We start from the raw sequence: 18,793 nt of genomic DNA, 5'->3' as shown, positions 1-18,793 counted from the left end.
GTACCACTCTGTATGCGAAAGGAAATTTTTTTATATTTCTTTGGCATCTTTGTTTAGTTAGTTTAAATCTATGACCTTTTGTTCTTGAAGTTCCAGGTCTCGGGAAATCTTCCCTATCGATTTTATCAATTCCTGTTACTATTTTGTACATAGTGATTTTATCACCTCTTTTTGTTGTCTTCTAGTTTTGGCATATTTAATGCCTCTGACCTCTCCACATAGCTCTTGCCCTTTAGTTCTGGGAGCCACTTAGTAGCATGTCTTTGCACCTTTTCCAGTTTGTTGATGTGCTTCTTAACATATGGGCACCAAACAACCGCTGCATATTCTAGCCTTGGCCGAACAAAACTCTTGAACAATTTCTTTAGTATTTCGCCATCCATGTATTTAAACAAAATTCTGAAGTTAGAAAGCGTGGCATAGGCTCCTCACACAACGTTCTTTATGTGGGCCTCAAGTGATAGTTTTCTATCTAGAATCAACCCTAGACCTCTTTCTTTTATCAGAATTATATAAAGATTTCTCACATAATTTGTAGGTTGTGTGGGATCTATGTTCTATTCCACATTCCATAACATGGCATTTATTCACATTAAATTTCATTTGCCAAGTGGTGATCCATATACTTATTTTGTCCAGGTCTTCTTGAAGGGCATGACAATCATCTAAATTTATTATCCATCCCATTATCTTAGCATCATCAGCAAACATGTTTATATAATTCTGTATTCCTACTGGTAGATCATTTATGTAGACAATGAACATTTCTGGTGCATGTACTGTGGTACTCCACTTGTGACACTTCTGCAGTCCGATTACCTCTGATTACTGCCCTCATTTTTCTATCAGTCAGAAAATTTTTCATCCATGTTAGAAGCTTACCTGTCACCCATCCAAAATTTTCTAGTTTCCAGAACAACCTCTTATGTGGAACTCTGTCGAAAGCCTTTTTTATGTCTAGATAGATGCAGTCAACCCAACTACCTTTTTCCTTTAAAATCTCTGTGGCTCAATCATAGAAACTGAGTAAATTCGATACACAGGATCTTCCAGATCGAAAACAATACTGTCTGTGTGATATTATATAATTTCTCTCCAGGTGTTCTACCCATTTAGTTTTTATTATTTTTTTTTCAATCTTTTCACTGTTACACTTGTCAATGATTCAGGTCTATAACTGAGAGAGGTGGGGTCTTCCCTGTTGCCACTTTTGTAGATTGGAACTATGTTAGCCTTTTTCCACATGTTTGCTATGACTCCTGTACACAGGGATGCCTGAAAGATCAGGTGAAGTGGAAGGCTGAGCTCAGATGCACATTCTCTCAGAACCCATGGTGAAACTCCATCTGGACCAACTGCTTTGTTCTTACTTAGCTCCTTTAGCATATTTTCCACTTCATCTCTAGACACCTCTATACGCTCTATGATGTTCTCAGAAATTCTTATTGTGTCTGGTTCTCTTAAGATTTCATTTTGTATAAACACACTTTGGAACTTTTGGTTTAATGTTTCACACATTGCATTATCATTTTCTGTGAATCTGTTTCCTATTTTCAACCTCTGGATATTATCCTTTACCTGCAATTTGTTGTTTATGAATTTGTAGAATAGGCCCAGTTCTGTTTTACATTTATCCATTATCCCTTTTGAAAAATTTCTTTCTGCCTCTCCCCTTACTGCTGTATAGTTGTTTCTCGCATCTTTTTATCGCTGGTATGATTGGGGGTTTGGCTTCTTTCTATGTTGATACCTGCTTGATGGGGTTCTGCTCTTCTACTCCCCAAGCCCGGCCCGAGGCCAGGCTCGACTTGTGAGAGTTTGGTCCACCAGGCTGTTGCTTGGAGCGGCCCGCAGGGCCACATACCCACCACAGCCCGGCTGATCCGGAACTTCTCTTAGAAAACAGTCCAGTTTTCTCCTGAAGATGTCCACGGTTGTTCCGGCAATATTTCTTATAGTCGCTGGGAGGACGTTGAACAACCGCGGACCTCTGATGTTTATACAGTGCTCTCTGATTGTGCCTGTGGCACCTCTGCTCTTCACTGGTTCAATCTTGCATTTTTTTCCATATCGTTCACTCCAGTACGTTGTTATTTTACTGTGTAGATTTGGGACCTGGCCCTCCAGTATCTTCCATGTGTATATTATTTGGTATCTCTCTCGTCTCCTTTCTAGAGAGTACATTTGGAGAGCTTTGAGACGATCCCAATAATTTAGGTGTTTTATCTCGTCTATGCGTGCCGTATATGTTCTCTGTATTCCCTCTATTTCAGCAATCTCTCCTGCTCTGAAGGGGGAAGTGAATACTGAGCAGTACTCGAGACGGGACAACATAAGTGACTTGAAGAGTACAACCATTGTGATGTGATCCCTGGATTTGAAAGTTCTCATAATCCATCCGATCATTTTTCTGGCTGACGCAATATTTGCTTGGTTATGCTCCCTAAACATTAGATCGTCGGACATCATTATTCCCAAATCCTTGACATGCTGTTTTTCTACTATGGGAAGATTCGATTGTGTTTTGTTCCCTGTATTATGTTTCAGATCCTCATTTTTGCCATACCTGAAATTTATCACTGTTAAACATCATGTTATTTTCTGCTGCCCAATCGAAAACTTTGTTGATATCTGCTTGTAGTTTTTCAATGTCTTTCATTCCATTTTTGTGTCTTTTGGTCTGTGGCCCTCTCTCAATTTCTGTTGAACCAATCCTGTTTTCTAGCCCTGCATCTCTGTTTTGGTATGAATGTTTGTGTGCCTTCATTGTATATTTTGCAAAATTTTGCATACATTTAATTTACTTCCCTGTCTAGCAACAAGTCTGCCTAATTACTTATTTAAAAAAATTTGAAGTTCCCCATAGTGACCTCTCTCTCTTGAAATCAAGTTTATCAACTGTTTCAATGTCCCCATTTTCTGTGTGTGTGTGTTTGGAGGCTAAGCTTGCTGATACCATGTGTGTGTGTGTGTTTGGAGGCTAAGCTTGCTGATACCATGTGTGTCTGTGTTTGGAGGCTAAGCTTGCTGATACCATGTATGTGTGTGTGTGTGTGTGTGTGTTTGGAGGCTAAGCTTGCTAATACCGTTTGTGTGTGTGTGTGTGTGTTTAGAGGCTAAGCTTGATGATACCATGTGTGTATTTGGAGGCTAAGCTTGCTGATACCATGTGTGTGTGTGTGTGTGTGTGTGTGTGTGTGTGTGTGTGTGTGTGTGTGTGTGTGTGTTTGGAGGCTAAGCTTGCTGATACCGTTTGTGTGTGTGTGTGTGTGTTTAAAGGCTAAGCTTGCTGATACCAATTGTGTATTTGGAGGCTAAGCTTGCTGATACCATGTGTGTGTGTGTTTGGAGGCTAAGCTTGCTGATACCATGTGTGTGTGTGTGTTTGGAGGCTAAGTTTGCTGATACCATGTGTGTGTGTGTGTTTGGAGGCTAAGTTTGCTAACACCGTGTGTGTACTCACCTGTTTAAATAATAATAGGGGTGTGTACCACCTCTGGTGCAATTGTAGGGACCCACAGCCTTGAAGAAAATAAAGAGTATTCAGAGAAGACCTTGTGGATTCTCACTGAACATTAATCTTTTCTTCTCCTATCACCCCTCTTATTTTTTTTATGCTGTATTCTATTATATATCATATAAATACATAGCCAAATGGCAATGTTTATTATGTCTATACAAAAAGAAGACATCCACTTTATTTTTTTTCTCTCCTTTGTTTCTATGTGGATTTTGTTGTGACTAATAATTCTCCTCCTTCCCATCAACAGGTCTTCCTCACTGGGCTTGCTCGGCTTTTGTGTTACTGTGAGGGTGCCATCATCGTTTACCCTTCAAGACTGACTCATGCTGGCATTGCATTTGTGGACTTCCCTTCACAGTAAACAGTTCTTCTCCATATGGTGATTGTCCAGGGCAAGCAGGGTGTGACTGCCATCTTGGAGAAGCAGGGTCTTTTAATATGAAGAATCTTCCGTCTTCTCTACTTACGCCAGCTTGTGCCGGCCTTGCATTCTTGTTACTTCATGGCCCTTGGGCCTTTTTTATTTATTTTACATAATAATTTTTTTTATTAATACCCGTTTTTCACAAGAGATCCTTAACATTTTAAGCACCAATTGTATTGACTAATGCACGTCTTGTAACCTTTAAGACATAAATAGACAAGACATAGATAAATGAGTGAATAATACTGAGTGACTAGGTTAGGGCGAGGAACATAGTACAGTGTCTGGCTTTGGAAGAATGCCTACTGTTTTAGAAACCTTATTGCCATGATCATAATCGTATGGGTTAAAAAGCATTTGTTGTCACTCCTACACTGTGGCTTGTTGAGCTTGAAACCTTTGCTCCTTGTTCGTGTTACATCTGACCTTTTGAAGAAATTGTATGAATCAATATCCTCCAAATTGTTCAGTATTTTAAAGGTTTCGCTCTATTACTCTCTCATTTGCATATATCTAAGCATATAGATTAGATATAGATTTAGATTAGATTTTTTATTCAGGTAAAGGTACATACATTGCAGATGAGTTACAAAGGGAAAGACAATGACTAGAGTTCACTAGCTCTATTGGAAGAGAAACGTCTGCAAGACAAGTGTGGGCAAAAATTAAGGTAGCTAAGGGGAGCAGAGCCCGGCCTGCGGCTCACAACGACCCCGAGGGTAAGGCTGAAGAACTAATTCACAAGTGGAGTGATGCAGCATCATCCTCCTCCCTCCCTGCAGAAGTAAGCAGGGAACAGCTCCTCCGACATAATGACAGAAGGATTAGGATAACAAGAGCACAATCTAGTGATGACGAGTATGGGGAACCAATTACAGCCAAGGAAGTAAAGGGGGCTATGAAAAGGGTAAAAGTACAGCACCTGGTGAAGATGGCGTCACCTACGACATACTCAATGCACTGTGTGAAGTGTCTGGCAATCCACTACTCCACCTGTTTAACAAGTCATTCCTATGTGGAGTGTTGCCCACACAATGGAAACATGCAATAATGGTCCCAATACCGAAACCCAATGACCCTGGCAATTATAGACCTATCAGTCTCATGTAATGCACTTGGAAGATGCTTGAAAGGATCATCCTAAACCGACTATTGCACAAAATAGGCAGGTTAGGGGAGGGGTCAATGGATTTGTTAAAGGACAGAGGACAGCAAACTATAGTTAATTACCTTGCTAATGATACAGCTAAGTACTCCCAATAAACTCGCACCTCGGGGCAAAATTTTAAAATTTAAAATACAATACCTAAAGCCACTAATACGCATAGCGTTTCGGGCAAGTATATACGAAGTAAAACCCAAACAAAGAACTGACTCCGTAGGACCCATAAAAGATGAGACTAACAATTTTAAGTTGTATCATGAAAGGGCGGCAAACACTCAATGAATACCTAACATCAGTGTTCACACTAGAAAGCTTGAATGACATCCCATCACCAACACAAATGTTTGTCGGAGGTAAGGAGAATGAATTAAGAGAAATACCAATTACACGCGACACAATCAGGAAGAGCATTGACAAACTAAAAGACTCAGAAGCCCAAAGTGTAAATGGATTTAAGTCCCAAGTCGTAAAGGAACTGGCAAATTAATTGGGTGGTTGTAGGTAGGAGCTTCCTCGTATGGGCCGGTGGGCCTTCTGCAGTTGCCTTTGTTCTTGTGTTCTTGTGTTCTTATGTTGAGTAGCAACATTTGCAAATTTGCAGATGATACAAAAATAGGTAGGGAAATTAACACGGAAGAAGACTCACTATCACTTCAAGTTGATCTAAATAGGGTTTTGAAATGGTCAAAAGATTGACAGATGCAGTTTAATGCTGATAAATGTAAAGTTTTGAGACTAGGTAATGATGATAGTTACAAGATACGAGCTAGATGGTGTTGAGATTGCGAAGTCGGATTGTGAAAGGGATCTGGGAGTTATGATTAGTAAGAATTTAAAACAAAAGGATCAATGCATGAATGCTCGTAATAAGGCAAATAGGACACTGGGATTTATTAATCGAAGTGTTAGTAACAAGACACCTGGTGTGGTTCTTCAGCTATATCTTGCTCTGGTTAGGCCCCATTTACATTATGCAGTTCAGTTTTGGTCGCCATATTATAGAATGAATATAAATTCACTTGAACGTGTCTAGAGTAGGGTGACTAAGTTAATTCCCCAAAATAGAAATCTTTTATATGAAGAAAGATTAACAAAGCTTAAATTGCATTCACTGGAAAAGCGAAGAGTTAGGGGTGATATGACAGAGGTTTACAAGTGGATGAATGGACATAACAAAGGGGATATTAGTAGGGTATTAAAAGTATCAACACATGACAGAACACAAAACAATGGGTATAAATTGGATAAGTTTAGAATTAGGAAAGACTTGGGTAAATACTGGTTTGGCAACAGGGTTGTTGATTTGTGGAACCAATTACCGCGTAACGTGGTGGAGGTGGGGTCCCTCGATTGTTTCAAGCGTGGGTTGGACATGTATATGAGTGGGTTTGGGTGGTTATAGATAGGAGCTGCCTCGTATGGGCCAATAGGCCTTCTGCAGTTACCTTTATTCTTATGCTCTCAATTCACTATGCTTGCCAGTGAAACTCCTTTTCAGAAAATCGCTGGACCATGGAATAGTTCCCCTAGTAATAGTTGAAGGTGATGTAGTGATCGAGTAATCCTTATACTCCATTATCTCATCATCATAATGGCATAACTAATTACACAAGCATTAATCCTATCCCTATTTACAGGTAACGGTTTTCCACCCTTCTATATCTTACTGTGAGGTGTCGTCACCGTACATAAGCAAGCGACTTCAGAATAGCACATTACGGGCTATTCATGCCCGTGCCACCTCTTGGGTGGCTTAATCTTTATAAATAAATCAGAATAGCACACACCACACGGGAGACATCTCCCGTCACGCAGGGTACGTGCAGTCGCACCTCCACAGATCTCCAGTGTCAGCTCTTGATATTGGTAATGGCTCAAAAGGGCCACCACTTACGGGGTATTCATGCCCGTGTCACCTCTTGGGTGGCTTAATCTTCATCAATCAATCGAATAGCACACAGTACAATCTCCAGTCAAGAATGTAGCACTCGGCGTGTACAGTTTAATCGACCCAAGACGCTACAGCCTCGACACAGAGCAGACAGCAGACTACGACCGTTGTTCAGGTCCATGTAAACTACATCTACCCGAAGTCCTTCGTCTGAATAGCCAGTTACCAGTTACAGGAGATACTTTTTCACCCACAGAGTTATTAACTCATGGAACCGCCTACCCACCGAAGCGGTACGTGGCAAAACGATGCTGATTTTCAAAATATACCTGGAAAAGATCATTCCTCCCTACACCTGGGGGGTACCTTCGTTAAAGTAAAAAGGTATACAGAAATAACAAAGAAAATAGATATGAATACTATTACCTTCGATGTTAGTAGTAGTTGTGCAAGTGAGGAGAAAGAAAAAATATTACGGAGTTCATGGATGAAAGTAGATTGATAATATTATCTTGGAACGTTAATGGATTAAAAACTAGAGCGGTGGATGCACACTATTATACTCTTAGAGAGAATATTAACATAGTAGCACTCCAGGAAACTGGGGATAGGGATGGTAACAATCTGAACATGAAGATGAACATGTTGAACATGAAGATGTTCAACTGCTGGGCGAGCCCTCTCATACTCATCTGAGGGGAGGGAGATTAGATTATGCTTGTTTGATAAATGCTGAGGGCATAGAGGAGAATTGTCTTACTGTGGATGAAATGCTAAGAGATTTTGCATTACAAATACAGCTTAAACTAGATAAAAAGCATGCCTGCCTTCAGAGGAAAAGCTTAAAGTTTAATAAGGGAGAATTAAGGGGTCTTGTTGGTCATATTAAGTCTTCGTATGATACTTATAAGCCAGTTTTGGCAGAAGCATTTTATTAAGATTTAATTAAGGAGGTAGATGTATTTAATGCAACATTGAACCGGAAAACATCTGGTATAGAAAAGCATTCCCCCCATAAAAGTGTGCGGAGAAGAGAAAGGAAATTTGGAGCAAGTATTGGCAGGAGTTTGCAGAGAAAGTTAGGAGTAACAAACTTGAAGGAAATCTGGCAAGACATAAATGAAATAAGGGGTAAAAAGCATAATTTTGTTGCACATCCTGACCAGTAAGGAATTGTAAAAGGTCTCGTAAATAAATGGGCGGAAGCTGCCAAACTTAGTTCATTTAATTACCCGCTGTAACGAGAGAGTAGTTTGATTCTTGGAAAGATCTAAGAAAGGATTTTATACTTACAGCAGGTAACAGTGGTGATGTCACTTGCACAGGTATTACCAGAGAAGAACTAATAACGGCGATTAAAGTTGGGAAATCTACCGCCCCCTGGGGAGGATGGAGTAACTTATGAAATACTTAATGAACTTGCCATTATGACGAAAAGCCCGCTGTTAGACCTCTTTAATATTAGTTATAAAGAGGGCAGAATTCCCAGTAAATGAAAAAGAACTATGATCATCCTTATCCCTAAAGCCAATGGAGAGTACAGACCTGTGTCTTTAACCTCGTGTTTTTGTAAAATGATGGAGAGGATCATTTTAAATAAACTTTTGTATATAATAGGTGATCAGCTGTCTAATAATTTTTCGGGTTCCTTAGAGGAAAAAGTACCTCTGACTGTATTATTAAATGTCTAGCTAATGGTAATGATTATTATATAATTTTTATTGATTTATAAGGAGCTTTTGATAAAGCCAACAAAGAGGTTATTTTATATGAATTAGCTGGTCTTGGTGTTGAAGGGAGATTATTGCGCTGGATAGGGGATTATCTTCAGGAAAGGAAGGCTCAGGTGTGGTATCAAGGTTGTATGGTTCAAGGTATCAAGGTCAAGAACTCTGCACACCTCAGGGAGGAGTATTGAGTCTCACCCTGTTTAATGTACTAATGAATAAGATAGCATCTGAGAAATACTCAAATTGGGTAACTCCAATCATATATGCTGATGATATTTTGTTTCAGGGCAAAGATATTTCAAAGATTCAAACAGTGTTGGACAATTTCGGAAACCAGTGTCACCACATGGGACTAGTGGTTAATGAAGACAAAACTAAAGTTTGAATGTAGAAGTCGGAGGCCCATTATATTGGAAATAAACGGTAAAAATATAGAGAGTTAATATATATAAATATTTAGGCATATATGTTGGATATACCTATGAGAGTTTGGAAACTGAGATGAACAGACTGTTGAGTCAATGTCGGAAGAGATTACAACCTCTGAAGGCCTTGGCATGCTGTGGAAAGGAGTGGGAGTCCAAGTGCTACGAATGATGTACTTGAGTACTGTAAGATTTCTTATTGATTATGCTGCACCTGTCATTTCTTGTTTTGGTAAAGGTAGGATGGGCAAGTTGGAGAAGATACAAAATGAAGCCGATGGGGGTCGTTGTGAGCCGCTGCTACCTTAATTTTTGCCCACACTTGTCTTGCAGACGTTTCTCTTCCAATAGAGCTAGTGAACTCTAGTCAATGTCTTTCCCTTTGTAACTCATCTGCAATGTATGTACCTTTACCTGAATAAAAAATCTAATCTAAATCTATATCTAATCTATATGCTTAGATATATGCAAATGAGAGAGTAATAGAGCGAAACCTTTAAAATACTGAACAATTTGGAGGATATTGATTCATACAATTTCTTCAAAAGGTCAGATGTAACACGAACAAGGAGCAAAGGTTTCAAGCTCAACAAGCCACAGTGTAGGAGTGACAACAAATGCTTTTTAACCCATACGATTATGATCATGGCAATAAGGTTTCTAAAACAGTAGGCATTCTTCCAAAGTCAGACACTGTACTATGTTCCTCGCCCTAACCTAGTCACTCAGTATTATTCACTCATTTATCTATGTCTTGTCTATTTATGTCTTAAAGGTTACAAGACGTGCATTAGTCAATACAATTGGTGCTTAAAATGTTAAGGATCTCTTGTGAAACACGGGTATTAATAAAAAAATTTATTATATAAAATAAATAAAAAAGGCCCAAGGGCCATGAAGTAACAAGAATGCAAGGCCGGCACAAGCTGGCGTAAGTAGAGAAGACGGAAGATTCTTCATATTAAAAGACCCTGCTTCTCCAAGATGGCAGTCACACCCTGCTTGCCCTGGACAATCACCATATGGAGAAGGACTGTTTACTGTGAAGGGAAGTCCACAAATGCAATGCCAGCATGAGTCAGTCTTGAAGGGTAAACGATGATGGCACCCTCACAGTAACACAAAAGCCGAGCAAGCCCAGTGAGGAAGACCTGTTGATGGGAAGGAGGAGAATCATTAGTCACAACAAAATCCACATAGAAACAAAGGAGAGAAAAAAAATAAAGTGGATGTCTTCTTTTTGTATAGACATAATAAATATTGCCATTTGGCTATGTATTTATATGATATATAATAGAATACAGCATAAAACAAAATAAGAGGGGTGATAGGAGAAGAAAAGATTAGTGTTCAGTGAGAATCCACAAGGTCTTCTCTGAATACTCTTTATTTTCTTCAAGGCTGTGGGTCCCTACAATTGCACCAGAGGTGGTACACACCCCTATTATTATTTAAACAGGTGAGTACACACACGGTGTTAGCAAACTTAGCCTCCAAACACACACACACACATGGTATCAGCAAACTTAGCCTCCAAACACACACACACACATGGTATCAGCAAGCTTAGCCTCCAAACACACACACACATGGTATCAGCAAGCTTAGCCTCCAAATACACACATGGTATCAGCAAGCTTAGCCTCTAAACACACACACACACACACACAAACGGTATCAGCAAGCTTAGCCTCCAAACACACACACACACACACACACACACATGGTATCAGCAAGCTTAGCCTCCAAACACACACACACACATGGTATCAGCAAGCTTAGCCTCCAAACACACACACACACATGGTATCAGCAAGCTTAGCCTCCAAACACACACACACACATGGTATCAGCAAACTTAGCCTCCAAACACACAAACACACATGGTATCAGCAAGCTTAGCCTCCAAACACACACACACACACATGGTATCAGCAAACTTAGCCTCCAAACACACACACACACATGGTATCAGCAAGCTTAGCCTCCAAACACACACACACACACATGGTATCAGCAAACTTAGCCTCCAAACACACACACACACATGGTATCAGCAAGGTTAGCCTCCAAACACACACACACACATGGTATCAGCAAGCTTAGCCTCCAAATACACACATGGTATCATCAAGCTTAGCCTCTAAACACACACACACACACACACAAACGGTATTAGCAAGCTTAGCCTCCAAACACACACACACACACACACACACATACATGGTATCAGCAAGCTTAGCCTCCAAACACAGACACACACGGTATCAGCAAGCTTAGCCTCCAAACACACACACACACACATGGTATCAGCAAGCTTAGCCTCCAAACACACACACACATGGTATCAGCAAGCTTAGCCTCCAAACACACACACACACACACATGGTATCAGCAAGCTTAGCCTCCAAACACACACACACATGGTATCAGCAAGCTTAGCCTCCAAACACACACACACAGAAAATGGGGACATTGAAACAGTTGATAAACTTGATTTCAAGAGAGAGAGGTCACTATGGGGAACTTCAAATTTTTTTTAATAAGTAATTAGGCAGACTTGTTGCTAGACAGGGAAGTAAATTAAATGTATGCCAAATTTTGCAAAATATACAATGAAGGCACACAAACATTCATACCAAAACAGAGATGCAGGGCTAGAAAACAGGATTGGTTCAACAGAAATTGAGAGAGGGCCACAGACCAAAAGACACAAAAATGGAATGAAAGACATTGAAAAACTACAAGCAGATGTCAACAAAGTTTTCGATTGGGCAGCAGAAAATAACATGATGTTTAACAGTGATAAATTTCAGGTATGGCAAAAATGAGGATCTGAAACATAATACAGGGTACAAAACACAATCGAATCTTTCCATAGTAGAAAAACAGCATGTCAAGGATTTGGGAATAATGATGTCCGACGATCTAATGTTTAGGGAGCATAACCAAGCAAATATTGCGTCAGCCAGAAAAATGATCGGATGGATTATGAGAACTTTCAAATCCAGGGATCACATCACAATGGTTGTACTCTTCAAGTCACTTATGTTGTCCCGTCTCGAGTACTGCTCAGTATTCACTTCCCCCTTCAGAGCAGGAGAGATTGCTGGAATAGAGGGAATACAGAGAACATATACGGCACGCATAGACGAGATAAAACACCTAAATTATTGGGATCGTCTCAAAGCTCTCCAAATGTACTCTCTAGAAAGGAGACGAGAGAGATACCAAATAATATACACATGGAAGATACTGGAGGGCCAGGTCCCAAATCTACACAGTAAAATAACAACGTACTGGAGTGAACGATATGGAAAAAAATGCAAGATTGAACCAGTGAAGAGCAGAGGTGCCACAGGCACAATCAGAGAGCACTGTATAAACATCAGAGGTCCGCGGTTGTTCAACGTCCTCCCAGCGACTATAAGAAATATTGCCGGAACAACCGTGGACATCTTCAGGAGAAAACTGGACTGTTTTCTAAGAGAAGTTCCGGATCAGCCGGGCTGTGGTGGGTATGTGGCCCTGCGGGCCGCTCCAAGCAACAGCCTGGTGGACCAAACTCTCACAAGTCGAGCCTGGCCTCGGGCCGGGCTTGGGGAGTAGAAGAGCAGAACCCCATCAAGCAGGTATCAACATAGAAAGAAGCCAAACCCCCAATCATACCAGCGATAAAAAGATGCGAGAAACAACTATACAGCAGTAAGGGGAGAGGCAGAAAGAAATTTTTCAAAAGGGATAATGGATAAATGTAAAACAGAACTGGGCCTATTCTACAAATTCATAAACAACAAATTGCAGGTAAAGGATAATATCCAGAGGTTGAAAATAGGAAACAGATTCACAGAAAATGATAATGCAATGTGTGAAACATTAAACCAAAAGTTCCAAAGTGTGTTTATACAAAATGAAATCTTAAGAGAACCAGACACAATAAGAATTTCTGAGAACATCATAGAGCGTATAGAGGTGTCTAGAGATGAAGTGGAAAATATGCTAAAGGAGCTAAGTAAGAACAAAGCAGTTGGTCCAGATGGAGTTTCACCATGGGTTCTGAGAGAATGTGCATCTGAGCTCAGCCTTCCACTTCACCTGATCTTTCAGGCATCCCTGTGTACAGGAGTCATAGCAAACATGTGGAAAAAGGCTAACATAGTTCCAATCTACAAAAGTGGCAACAGGGAAGACCCCACCTCTCTCAGTTATAGACCTGAATCATTGACAAGTGTAACAGTGAAAAGATTGAAAAAAAAATAATAAAAACTAAATGGGTAGAATACCTGGAGAGAAATTATATAATATCACACAGACAGTATTGTTTTCGATCTGGAAGATCCTGTGTATCGAATTTACTCAGTTTCTATGATTGAGCCACAGAGATTTTAAAGGAAAAAGGTAGTTGGGTTGACTGCATCTATCTAGACATAAAAAAGGCTTTCGACAGAGTTCCACATAAGAGGTTGTTCTGGAAACTAGAAAATTTTGGATGGGTGACAGGTAAGCTTCTAACATGGATGAAAAATTTTCTGACTGATAGAAAAATGAGGGCAGTAATCAGAGGTAATCGGACTGCAGAAGTGTCACAAGTGGAGTACCACAGTACATGCACCAGAAATGTTCATTGTCTACATAAATGATCTACCAGTAGGAATACAGAATTATATAAACATGTTTGCTGATGATGCTAAGATAATGGGATGGATAATAAATTTAGATGATTGTCATGCCCTTCAAGAAGACCTGGACAAAATAAGTATATGGATCACCACTTGGCAAATGAAATTTAATGTGAATAAATGCCATGTTATGGAATGTGGAATAGAACATAGATCCCACACAACCTACAAATTATGTGAGAAATCTTTATATAATTCTGATAAAAGAAAGAGGTCTAGGGTTGATTCTAGATAGAAAACTATCACTTGAGGCCCACATAAAGAACGTTGTGTGAGGAGCCTATGCCACGCTTTCTAACTTCAGAATTTTGTTTAAATACATGGATGGCGAAATACTAAAGAAATTGTTCAAGAGTTTTGTTCGGCCAAGGCTAGAATATGCAGCGGTTGTTTGGTGCCCATATGTTAAGAAGCACATCAACAAACTGGAAAAGGTGCAAAGACATGCTACTAAGTGGCTCCCAGAACTAAAGGGCAAGAGCTATGTGGAGAGGTCAGAGGCATTAAATATGCCAAAACTAGAAGACAACAAAAAGAGGTGATAAAATCACTATGTACAAAATAGTAACAGGAATTGATAAAATCGACAGGGAAGATTTCCCGAGACCTGGAACTTCAAGAACAAAAGGTCATAGATTTAAACTACTAAACAAAGATGCCAAAGAAATATAAAAAAATTTCCTTTCGCATACAGAGTGGTACACGGTTGGAACAAGTTAAGTGAGAAGGTGGTGGTGGCCAAGACCGTCAGTAGTTTCAAAGCATTATGTGACAAAGAGTGCTGGGTAGACGGGACACCACGAGCGTAGCTCTAATCCTGTAACTACACTTAGGTAACTACATTTGGTGTCAGCAAGCTTACCGTCGAAACACACACAAACAGCCTGCCTATTATTCAAGGCCTTCTCTGAGTACTCTCTATTTTCTTCTCTGAGGCTATGGGTCCCTAATCTTGCACCAGAGGTGGTACAACTTTTAAGTTTTTAACTACTGCACTGAGCACCTGATTTTGGCAAAGACTTCTTAGTGCAATTGTCAAGGACATAGTTCTGGTATTTTTTTGTTTATAAATATTCAGGTATAGTTAATGTCAAAATGTTTCAAAACTCAACAATTTATATTTCAAAACAAAAAAGTAATGAAAACATTACAAAACATTAAAATATAGCCTAATTAATTAATTAATTAATAAAATAGCACAACTCTCAGAATGTCTAAAGGTGCTTTGAGCAATGAAGTAGTTAATTTTATATATATAATATTATATATATAATATATATTTACCTGTGACTACTGCTTAGCAAAAATTTGATCTCTGTGAAAATTGGTCTCGTCATTGCTAGGAGATATTTTAAGACCATGATTTGCTGTGGATGGCACTGTAGTCTTCAAGTCATCAATCTAAAAATAGAGGTAATCTTTTAAAATGTAAATTTTGTATAAAAAAAAATGCAAAAATAAATTGCAAGAATAATATGAAGTTATTATACAATTATTGTTTAATTATTTAAATATTTGTGAGACATTATTAAGAAATGTATGAAGTACAGATTCTCTAAGACCTGATATGTATCTGCTTATGTTCCACCACATTACATTCAGGGCTGAAGAGAAAACACAGCCAGTAAGGTAATGATCACTTAGGATGGACTGGGATGCTACATGTAGGTGGGGGCTAAGCTGCGTGAGGCTAGGATGCCCAGCCTGCCTTGTCTAGGCTGGGCTGGGCTAGGCAACACTAGGAAGGAGTCAACAAATCTCTGGAGTGCCTTACTTTTCCTGATATCCTTAAAAAAGCAAGAATGATGCCATTTTATAAAGGAGGCGAGACAGCAGACATAAACAATTAAAGAAAAATATCAAATCTACTTATACTTTCAAAAATATTTGATTTTTTTTTTTTACAAACATCTCTTCCTACTTTGTAAAATTCAACATGAATACAAACACACACACACATCCCTAGGAAGCAGCCCATAGCAGCTGTCTAACTCCCAGGTACTTATTTACTGTTAGGTGAACCAGATATAGAGAATAACCACAAAATGCTATCTTTATAATAACTATCTTGTAAAGCCACTAGTACACGCAGCATTTCAGGCAGGATATATAAAATATTTTATATATATATATATATATATATATATATATATATATATATATATATATATATATATATATATATATATATATATATATGAATACATACATACGGGACAAAGAGCCAGAGCTCAACCACCGCAAGCACAAGTAGGTGAGTACACACACACACACACACACACACACACACATATATATATATATATATATATATATATATATATATATATATGAGTTTTAGACCATGGAGGAATGATTTTTTTTAATTTAATTTATATAAAAAATTATTCCTTCTGAAGATGTATTAATATATGAAAGTACTTAAGGAAATTCCTGTTTCAATTCTTCCTCCGTGGTCTGACACTGTCACATTTTTCATCAAGTGTTAATTTTTGTGATTTACACACACGTGGCATGTTTACACACACATTATTTATATTATATATATATATATATATATATATATATATGTATATATATATATATATATATATATATATATATATATATATATATATATATATATATATATATATATATATATATATATATATATATATATATATATGCAATTGACGATCACAGAACACTGATCATTTTATGCGGAAAATCCACAGAGAAATATGAAATGAGGTGAACGTTTCGGCTTTGTGAAAGCCTTTGTCAACACCAGACTGACCTAACGCAACTGATCTAACTGATCCCGTGGTCAGTCTGGTGTTGATAAAGGCTTTAACAAAGCCGAAACGTTCACCTCATTTCATATTTCTCTGTGGATTTTCCGCATATATATATATATATATATATATATATATATATATATATATATATATATATATATATATATATTTATATATATATATATATATATATATATATATATATATATATATATGTGGAACCCTCAACCCTATAAGTGGAGGGTTCCTACATACTCAACCAGAGGTGGTACCCTCTATATATTAATAAAAAGGCAAGGCTATGCTAAATCTTGGCAGGGATTGGCTTGGCTAAGCTGGTCAGGGCTTGGCTAGGGTAGGAAGGACTGGTCATGTTTAAAAGCAAGGCAGGGTTAGGCTAGGCAAGACTAGGTAAGGGTATACTGGGATAGGCTTGGCTACGGTAGGCTAGGAAGAGGTAAACTAGGATAAGCAAGGCTGTGCAAGCACTATGCACAGCTAGAATGAACTATGCTAAGATGGTTTAAGCTGGGCTAGGTTAGGATAAGCTGAGTCATGCAGGGCCCCGATTGACCAGTGGAGTCTAATAGTCTAACCTTCTAGCTAGTTTGCTGACCTAAGAGTGTAAATGCCTAGCCCCTAACCTGAGATATATACAAGAGTTGTTACATTCTTGTACAGCCACTAGTACGAGTAGCGTTTCGGGCAGGTCCCTGGAATACGATCCCCGCCGCGAAGAATCGTTTTTTCATCCAAGTACACATTTTACTGTTGCGTTAAACAGAGGCTACAGTTAAGGAATTGCGCCCAGTAAATCCTCCCCGGCCAGGATACGAACCCATGACATAGCGCTCGCGGAACGCCAGGCGAGTGTCCTACCACTACCCCACCTGCTGCAATATTATTATAAAAGAAATATTACTTATTATAATCGTAAATACTAAATACCTGTTGTGTTGATTTAGGGGCGACGACGATCGTGGGATCGGATGCGAGCCACAGGTGGCCTACACCATGCTTTCTAAGGCGTCCCTCTCATAACAAAAACAAATCCGTGCATTCATACACAAACAGAGATCCCGTGGTTATGCGAATACTTGCAATTCTTTTACTTAAAATAATAACAATTAGATTAATAATAATTAACATAATTTTTACTCAAGATTCATAAAAATCATCAATACTATTTTAAAAGAAGATTTATAAGACATCTAAAAAGAGATATACAGACTTTGTGTGATATTTATTTCAACATTATATATTAATAGAATGTTGTAACTATTATTTTTAAATATTAGGTAGTTTCCAGCTACGTATATCGCATATAAACGTTGCAAAAAGATTTTAGACTGAATTAACACATTACACATTTATGGAGTAATTAACAACAAAACAATCTTTATTTTCATTGCAGAACATATATCAGAGCATACTAGTGACTCATACATTTAAAATAGTGTGATTTTTAAACAATTCGGTTGTAAACCCGCAGAACGGCCTGCCCGCCAAAGACGTAACATAAGAAATGGTATATAATTCATTATTTTAAATTACATATATAATCATTAATAATATTCGGCAGCTATCGAGGTTCTACATAGGTAAATTCCTGTACTCTAACCAAGATGCTACTTGCTGTTTAGCTGTTTAAATTCTTGGAAAATTGTAATGACCAGCGACATAAAATATTACAATGAAATAATAGCAGGTAACTGTAGGTGAACGAAAAATTAAATTCCAAATTGATTAGATGTTTTTCTAAATATAAAGATCGACCTGAAGGAATTTTATGAATTATGGACTAATTAAACAAAAAAATAGGTAATTTTACTTGAAGAACAGATACCAGAGAATAGTTAGTGAGTACATTTATATTGTATAATGGGAGAAAGCCCCTGGTAGCCGCGAATTAAAATAACCACCTACATTAATTGATAACTAGGAAATAGTATCTGGAAACTTTATCTGAACGAAAACACAATACCAATTTGTTTAGATGTTTTTCTTAATATAAAGATCAACAGTAAGGAATCTTATTCATTATGGACAAATTAACAAAAAAAAACGATAATTTTCATTGAGGACCATATATTAGAGCATACTTAGTCACTTATATATTAAAAGTATTGTGTATTTTGAACCATTGGGGTTGTAAACAAACAGAACGGCCTACCCG

The 18,793-nt window shown here is 38.3% G+C and overlaps 2 long non-coding RNA genes across 3 annotated transcripts in view; one reads left to right on the top strand and one right to left on the bottom strand.

Moving 5' to 3' along the window:
- LOC138365407 (uncharacterized) overlaps positions 1–4,014 on the top strand; it is a 7,700-nt gene extending 3,686 nt beyond the window's left edge. The window contains exon 3 of the long non-coding RNA XR_011228794.1: positions 3,771–4,014. This is a non-coding gene — a long non-coding RNA (uncharacterized lncRNA). The remainder of the gene's footprint in view (positions 1–3,770) is intronic.
- Positions 4,015–10,003: 5,989 nt separating this feature from the next.
- LOC138365406 (uncharacterized) lies at positions 10,004–17,644 on the bottom strand. Of its 2 annotated transcripts, none has more exons than XR_011228793.1 (3): positions 17,566–17,644; positions 15,122–15,238; positions 10,004–10,309 (listed from the first exon to the last, which is right to left on the bottom strand). It is a non-coding gene; the product is annotated as an uncharacterized lncRNA (long non-coding RNA). The 2 variants fall into 2 exon arrangements; XR_011228792.1 differs by lacking the exon at positions 17,566–17,644 and adding an exon at positions 17,262–17,463.
- Positions 17,645–18,793: the final 1,149 nt, after the last annotated feature.

The sequence above is a fragment of the Procambarus clarkii genome, chromosome 16 (genome assembly GCF_040958095.1).
Source record: "Procambarus clarkii isolate CNS0578487 chromosome 16, FALCON_Pclarkii_2.0, whole genome shotgun sequence".
Lineage (NCBI taxonomy): Eukaryota > Metazoa > Arthropoda > Malacostraca > Decapoda > Cambaridae > Procambarus > Procambarus clarkii.
This window is presented reverse-complemented; position numbering and strand designations above follow the sequence as displayed.